This window comes from Orcinus orca, chromosome X (assembly GCF_937001465.1).
Source record: "Orcinus orca chromosome X, mOrcOrc1.1, whole genome shotgun sequence".
Taxonomy (NCBI): Eukaryota; Metazoa; Chordata; class Mammalia; order Artiodactyla; family Delphinidae; genus Orcinus; species Orcinus orca.
Genome location: NC_064580.1, coordinates 81689210 through 81698200, shown reverse-complemented (window position 1 = coordinate 81698200; position 8991 = coordinate 81689210). Strand labels below are relative to the sequence as shown.

General features: G+C 37.9%; 1 non-coding gene across 1 annotated transcript; it reads left to right on the top strand.

Moving 5' to 3' along the window:
• The first annotated feature begins 1101 nt into the window (after positions 1-1101).
• LOC117196552 (U6 spliceosomal RNA) lies at positions 1102-1204 on the top strand. Its single transcript, XR_004476783.1, has one exon. It is a non-coding gene; the product is annotated as a U6 spliceosomal RNA (small nuclear RNA).
• Positions 1205-8991: the final 7787 nt, after the last annotated feature.

Sequence of the window (8991 nt, the reverse complement as noted above, 5' to 3'; positions counted from 1 at the left end):
CAAGGGAAGATCAGAAATCCTGTCCAGAGAGCTTTCTGAAACAGAAACAGATGACCAACTCAACTGAGTGGTTCAGCCTAAAACAAGAATTAATAATCTCTCAGTATCCATGTATCTTTCAACAAGATCAACCTTTCTATTTAAGTAATTTATCTTCCACTTTTTACGTCATTTACGACTCAGGATCGATATTGTGAAACAACGTAATAGAAAAGAATAAGAACAGTGATTTTTAAAACTGAGTATTCCATTTTTAGATTCGTTTTTCTGTACACATTTATGTGGGAGACAATTCTCCATGGGTCTCTCATGTTTCTACAAGTCTTCTGAGCACTATAAGTTTTCATTCTGGACCATCTTTTCAAGTACATTTATATAGCAAATGGCTTTGGAAGATAAAGATACTGACTCCTTCCAGAGCAAAGAGCAGGTTTGTTTACTCTCTAGTGTAATAAAGATATTATCTCCTTCTAGGAGATATTGGAGATATTATCTCCTTCAGTCAGGTTTGTTTGCAGCCCACTGTAAAAGATTCTGGTTCCCTGAACTCAGTGTTCTTCAACTGTGACATAAATGCACTACATGTACAGAATTCACCTAGGACCACTCCATATTGCCCCCATGGAACTTGAGGGCAAGAGGAACTGACGTGAGCATGAAGATCATACTGCCTACTGTGCTGTGAAAAATGAAGTCCTTTGAATCTGACCCAGTAGTCTTTTTTTTTCTGCCAGTATCCATGAAATGTAGCAAGCTAACTGGTTAGCTTGCAAGTATGGTAAAAAAAATCCCAGAACTTTCACAGTTCTTAATTTTTAAAAAATAATTTGCATTCTTTAAATAATTATACATTTAAATCATATGGGTACATACCAGGTTGTTTACAAATATGGTGAACATAAAAACATCATCACTTTTCTTTGAGTCTCTACAGTATAATCTATTATGGTTTGGCTACTTACGGGAACAAATATCTTACATGAAAGTGAACTGTTCTAGATTTTTTTCTGCATGTAGTTTACTCTCCAAAGTAATGTGCACTTTTTAAAATCACAAAGTTCCACAGAAGTAAAACTTCTTGTTTAAAAAAAAATTCCATTTTCACTTCAGCAGTACACATACTAAAGTTAATATGATACAAAGAAGATTATTAAGGTCTGTACTCAAGGATGATATGAAAATTTATGAAATGTTTCATATTTGGGGGAAGAAAATGAATAAAAGAATGTCTTGATAATATAAATAAATATATAAAATAATATACAATATAAAATAATAAATATATATATATAATATAAAAGAATAAAAGAAAAAGGAAGATTAAACAGTTGGGTTAAATATAAAACTAATAATAAGATGGTAGATAAAAGCCAGATATATCAATAATCATTTTAAATGCAACTGATGTCCTAATTAAAAGACTAAAATTGTCAAAGTGGATTAAAAATTACATGTTTTTTAAATGGAAATCAAGGGGTACTTATATTAAATAAAAGGACACAGATGTTTAAAAGTAAAAAAGATGATGAAAGACATACCATTTAAGTAGTAATCAAAAGAAAACTGGTATAGCTATAATATGATGATGAAAAAAAGACTATGGTAAGAAATATTACTGGAGAAATATATGTGCAGCACATAATAATAAAAAGTCAGTCCAAAACCCCACTTGAGGGACGACATTCTGCAAATACCTGACCAATACTCTTCAGAACTGTCAAGTTCATCAAAAACAAAAAAAGTCTGAGAGACGGTCATAGCCAAAAGGAATCTAAGGAGACGTGATAAGCAAATGTAATGTAGTATCCTGGATGAGATACTGGAACAGAGAAAGTACATCAGGGGAAAACTAAGGAAATATGAATAAAGTACGGTGTTTAGGCTATAATAATGAATCAGTATAGGTTCATGAATTATAACAAATGTACCATTGTATTATAAGATTTTAATAAGAATTATAACAAATGTACCATTGTATTATAAGATTTTAATAAGAGGGCATCCTGAATGGGATAAACACTCGGTGCTATCTTCCCAATTTTTCTATTAATTTAAAAGTATTCTAAAATGAAAATTTCATTTAAAAATATATAACATAGATAATTTATATCTAGTATTTAAAAAAACTAAAAATCCATAAAAAGCAGACAATCCAAAAGAAAAATGAACAAAATTTTTGAATATATACTTACAAACAGAAAATCCAAGTGGGGAAAAAATATGAAAACTTGCCCTATCTCATTAGCCCTTCAGGTTATTTAAATCAAAATCACAATATAATAACACTATCCACCCATGAGAATGATTAAAATGAAAAAACAAAAGTAGCTGTTCCCAAGGGTTAGAGCAACTGGAACTTTCATACGTTGCTGCAGGAGTGTTATTGGCATAACACTTGAAAAAGTGTTTAGTAAAACTGAATATACACATACTGTATGATGCAGTAATTCCACTCCTCCAGTATATACCATCGAAATGCTTACATATACTCACCAAAAGACACATATGAGAATGTTCATAACAGCACTACTTGTAATAACCCCAGTTGGAAGCAAACTTTTGATTCCGATTTTCAGAGCACTCAACTTTGATTAGAGAATCTGCCCAACTTATTTTGCTCCTGATATTACTTCCGGTTTGCAATCTCCTCTTAACCCTGGATTTTCATTAGTGTCTCTGCATCCAGCCTAAGAACTTTCCCTTAACCGAAATAAACAGTTCTTCAAAGGATAATCAGGGGATTCCTTTGGGCTAAATCAGAGGAGTAAAAGGAGTTAGGTTGAGGTACTGCTGTAAGAAATAGGCTCATGAGATTTCTTCAACTAAGTAGAAAACCAGCACCATGGATGATGTCAGAAGTAAAGACAAAACAGTTACAAATCTTGTTTGCTTTAAAGAACCTTTGTGCAAGGCTGAGAACATAAGCTGATCAGTTGCTTTCACGCTTTCTTTAGGTACTGTTTCAAACAGAGCAACAAAAATCTAACCCCACATAATGAAATAATATAATGTCATATGCTCACTTCATATACATTTGGCTATAATTCACTTGAGTAACACATTATGAATGCAAATGAATCATTTTAATTTGTAATGAAGTGGTAAACAGTAAAGAGCACATTTATGGTCATGCTTTGTGGGACTTAACATGGGTAAAGAATGGAAAGAGGAAAAAGTTCTCCGGTGCCTACTACAGTGTCTGGCACAGAGTAGGTGATTTAAAAATATATGTTGACAACTGGAAGAATCCTCTATCTGTTTGTAAAAGGAAAGAAGAGGCAGCGTCTGATGAAAGGGTTCTTTTTTTATGAACATACTACTCATACTGCTCACAGTAACTGATGGCTAGTCTCTGCAAAGTACATTCTTTTGAATAGATAAATATTTGTAAAATGGCATCCTGCTTATTCTCTCTAAAGGATGATTAAAAACAAACCCCCTCTTTTCAAGGTGTGATTATGTACAATTGTCAAAAACTTTTGCAAATATAATTTATAACTCATATTTAAATTTTCATGTTAAATTAATGGAAGTTGCTACTTAAAAAGAAATAGCAAAAAAGTTTGTTAGGGCTTTGAATAAATTTCTCCCTCCTTAGAAAATGTGTCATTGGTAAAAGGTGAAATTTAATATTGACCAGTAAATTAGTTTTCTTTTGCTTTTAGAGATTATAACAATGGATTTATCTGAAAATATAGATTGAGATGGTATTAACTACATCCTTTTTAGATCCATAGAATAATTTTGGGGGAGAATTACTCATTTTCTTCTTACTAGTATTACCAGATTAATTAATCATCTGAAAAATCAGTATGCTTATTTGTTCCGGTGGTTGACCATATTCATTAGAAATATCCATGCCAAAAGGAATTTTCTTCTAGAAAGCATATTTATATTGGACTCAGTGATACAGTGTTTAGCTGGTGATTTTGTTTTATGTATGCATTATTCTTTAACTGCAACTCAAATGTGCATTATACCCATTGTCAATAGGTAGAAATTACTTGTCTGTCGAGTTTATTGTAGAAGCATTTAAAATGCAAAAAAGATTAAATCATAAATTTATGTTTCCCTAGAACCCAGTGAACCATAAAAATAATGCAAAATTTGCTGGAAGTCTGCCAGACATCAACATTTAGAATTAAGCTCGACATTTCTGTCCTTTACTCATTAAATTTCTGGCCATTCACTTCATACGGTATATACAGTGGGTCATTGTGAAGTATCAAGCCACGTATAAAATCTGTAATAGTTTTCAGAAGTGAAGAAAATTCAGTCTCCCATGGAAAAGAATAAAATGGGATGCCCCAAAAATAGATAAAAAGGAACTTCCCTGGTGGTGCAGTGGTTAAGAATCCACCTGCCAATGCAGGGGACATGGGTTCGAGCCCTGGTCTGGGAAGATCCCACATGCCACAGAGCAACTAAGCCCGTGCACCACAACTACTGAACCCGCGTGCACAGCTACTGAAGGCCGTACGCCTAGAGCCCATGCTCCACAACAAGAGAAGCCACCTCAATGAGAAGCCCGTGCACCACAATGAAGAGTAGCCACTGCTCACCACAACTAGAGAAAGCCCATGCACAGCAATGAAAACCCAACACAGCCAAAAATTTAAAATAAATAAATAAATTATTTTATTTAAAAAAAAAAAAGCTGACAATACAGATTATAATTAATTTGGAGCTCTTCCAAATTCAGTGAAATAATTGATAGGAAAACATCAAAAATCTCAAAATAAAGATAAGATTGGACTTTATTCTAAAAGATATGTTGAGGAGGAGAGGGGGAAGATGGTGGAAGAGTAAGATGCGGAGGTCACCGTCCTCCCCACAGATACATCAGAAATACATCTACACGTGGAACAAGTCCTACAGAACACCTACTGAACGCTGGCAGAAGACCTCAGACCTCCCAAAAGGCAAGAAACTCCCCATGTACCTCAGTAGGGCAAAAGACAAAAGAATAAACAGAGACAAAAGAATAGGGACGGGACCAGCACCAGTGGGAGGGAGCTGTGAAGGAGGAAAGGTTTCCACACACTAGGAAGCCCCTTCATGGGCGGCTACTGCAGGAGGTGGAGGGGGGATGTTACGGAGCCGTGGAGGAGAGCACAAGAACAGGTGTGTGGAGGGCAAAGCGGAGAGATTCCCCCACAAAGGATCGGTTCCAACCAGCACTCACCAGCCTGAGAGGCTGGTCTGCTCACCCACCGGGGTGGGCGGGGCTGGGAGCTGAGGCTCCGGATTTGGTCAGAGTGCAGGGAGAGGACTGGGGCTGGCTGCGTGAACACAGCCTGCAGGGGGTTAGTGAACCACGGTAAGCCGGGAGGGAGTCCGGGGAAATGTCCGGACCTGCCAAAGCGGCAAGAGACTTTTTCTTCCCTCTCTGTTTCCTGGTGTGTGAGGAGAGGGGATTAAGAGCACTGCTTAACGAGCTCGAGAGACGGGCGGGAGCCACGGCTAACAGCACGGACCACAGAGACGGGCATGAGACACTAAGGCTGCTGCTGCCACCACCAAGAAACCTGTGTGTGAGCACAGATCACTATCCACACCTCCCCTCTGGGGAGCCTGTGCAGCCCGCCACAGCCAGCGTCCAGGGATCCAGAGACAACTTCCCCGCGAGAACTCACGGCGCGCTCAGGCTGGTGCAACGTCATGCCGGCCTCTGTCCCCGCAGCCTCGCCCCGCACTGCATACCCCTCCCTCCTCCTGGGCTGAGTGAGCCAGAGTTCCCGAATCAGCGGCTCATTTAACCCCATCCTGTCTGAGCAAAGAACAGACGCCATCCAGTGACCTACACACAGAGGCGGAGCCAAATCCAAAGCTGAGACCCAGGAGCTGTGCCAATAAAGAAGAGAAAGGGAAATCTCTCCCGGCAGCCTCAGGAGCACCGGATTAAATCTCCACAATCAACTTGATGTACCCTGCATCTGTGGAATACTTGAATAGACAACGAATCATCCCAAATTGAGGAGGTGGACTTTGAGAGCAAGATTTATTATTTTTTCCCCTTTTCCTCTTTTTATGAGTGTGTATGTGTATGCTTCTGTGTGAGAGTTTGTCTGTATAGCTTTGTTTTCACTATTTGTCCTAGGGTTCTATCCATCCGTTTTTTTGTTTGTTTTAGTTTAAAAATTTTTTTTCTTAATAATTTATTTTAATAACTTTATTTTATCTTACTTTATTTTATTTTATTTTATCCTCCTTCTTTCTTTCTTTCTACTTTTTCTCCCTTTAATTCTGAACCGTGTGGATGAAAGGCTCTTGGTGCTGCAGCCAGGACTCAGTGCTGTGCCTCTGAGGTGGGAGAGCCAACTTCAGAACACTCGTCCACAAGAGACATCCCAGCTCCATAAGATATCAAACGGTGAAAATCTCCCAGAGATCTCCATCTCAACACCAGCACCCAGCTTCACTCAACGACCAGCAAGCTACAGTGCTGGACACCCTATGCCAAACAACTAGCAAGACAGGAACACAACCCCACCCATTAGCAGAGAGGCTGCCTAAAATCATAATAAGTCCACAGACACCCCAAAAAAGACCACCAGATGTGAACCTGCCCACCAGAAAGACAAGATCCAGCCTCATCCACCAGAACACAGGCACTAGTCCCCTCCACCAGGAAGCCTAAACAACCCACTGAACCAACTTTAGCCACTGGGGACAGATACCAAAAACAACGGGAACTCAGCCTGCAAAAAGAAGACCCCAAACACAGTAAGATCAGCAAAATGAGAAGACAGAAAAACACACAGCAGATGAAGGAGCAAGATAAAAACCCACCAGACCTAACAAATGAAGAGGAAATAGGCAGTCTACCTGAAAAAGACTTCAGAATAATGATAGTAAAGATGATCCAAAATCTTGGAAGTAGAATAGACAAAATGCAAGAAACATTTAACAAGGACCTAGAAGAACTAAAGATGAAACAAGCAATGATGAACAACACAATAAATAAAATTAAAAATAATGTAGAAGGGATCAATAGCAGAATAACTGAGGCAGAAGAATGGATACATGACCTGGAAGATAAAATATTGGAAATAACTACTGCAGAGCAGAATAAAGAAAAAAGAATGAAAAGAACCGCGGACTGTCTCAGAGACCTCTGGGACAACATTAAATGCACCAACATTCGAATTAGAGGGTTTCATGAAGAAGAAGAGAAAAAGAAAGGGACTGAGAAAATATTTGAAGAGATTATAGTTGAAAATTTCCCTAATATGGGAAAGGAAATAAGTAGTCAAGTCCAGGAAGCACAGAGAGTCCCATACAGGATAAATCCAAGGAGAAATACACCAAGACACAAATTAATCAAACTGTCAAAAATTAAATACAAAGAAAACATATTAAAAGCAGCATGGGAAAACACACACACACACACACACACACACACACACACACACACACACACACACACACAAGGGAATCCCCATAAGTTTAAGAGCTGCTCTTTCAGCAGAAACTCTGCAAGCCCGAAGGGACTGGCAGGACATATTTAAAGTGATGAAGGAGAAAAACCTACAACCAAGATTACTCTACCAGCAATGATCTCATTCAGATTTGATGGAGAAATTAAAAGCTTTATAGACAAGCAAAAGCTGAGAGAGTTCAGCACCACTAAACCAACTTTACAACAAATGCTAAAGGCCCTTCTCTAGGAAAGAAACACAAGAGAAGGAAAAGACCTACAATAACAAGCCCAAAACAATTAAGAAAATGGGAATAGGAACATACATATCGATAATTACCTTAAGCGTAAATGGATTAAATGCTCCCACCAAAAGACACAGACTGGCTGAGTGGATACAAAAACAACACCCATACATCTGTGGTCTACAAGAGATGCACTTCAGACCTAGAGACACATACAGACTGAAAGTAAGGGGGTGGAAAAAGATATTCCTTGCAAATGGAAACCAAAAGAAAGTTGGAGTAACAATTCTCATATCAGACAAAATAAACCTTAAAATAAAGACTATTAGAAGAGACAAAGAAGGACACTACATAATGATCAAGGGATCAATCCAAGAAGAAGATATAACAATTGTAAATATTTATGCACCCAACATAGGAGCACCTCAATACATAAGGCAAATACTAACAGCCACAAAAGGGGAAATCGACAGTAACACATTCATAGTAGGGGACTTAAACACCCCACTTTCACCCATGGACAGATCATCCAAAATGAAAATAAATAAGGAAACACAAGCTTTAAATGATACATTAAACAAGATGGATGTAATTGGTATTTATAGGACATTCCATCCAAAAACAACAGGATACGCATTTTTCACAAGTGTTTATGGAACATTCTCCAGGATAGATCATGTCTTGTGTCACAAATCAAGCCTTGGTAAATTTAAGAAAATTGAAATTGTATCAAGTATCTTTTCTGACCACAACACTATGAGACTAGATATCAATTATAGGAACAGGTCTGTAAAAAATACAAACACATGGAGGCTAAACAATACACTACTTAATAATGAAGTGATCACTGAAGAAATCAAAGAGGAAATAAAAAAGTACCTAGAAACAAATGACAATGGAGACATGATTACCCAAAACCTATGGTATGCAGCAAAAGCAGTTCTAAGAGGGAAGTTTATAGCAATACAAGCCCACCTTAAGAAACAGGAAACATCTCGAATACACAATCTAACCTTGCACCTAAAGCAATTAGAGAAAGAAGAACAAAAAAAACCCGAAGTTAGCAGAAGGAAATAAATCATAAAGGTCAGATCAGAAATAAATGAAAAAGAAATGAAGGACACGATAGCAAAGATTAATAAAACTAAAAGCTGGTTCTTTGAGAAGATAAACAAAATTGATAAACCATTAGCCAGACTCATCAAGGAAAAAAGGGAGAAAGGGCTTCTCTGGTGGTGCAGTGGTTGAGAGTCCGCCTGCCGATGCAGGGGACATGGGTTCGTGCCCCAGTCCAGGAAGATCCCACATGCCACGCAGCAGCTGGGC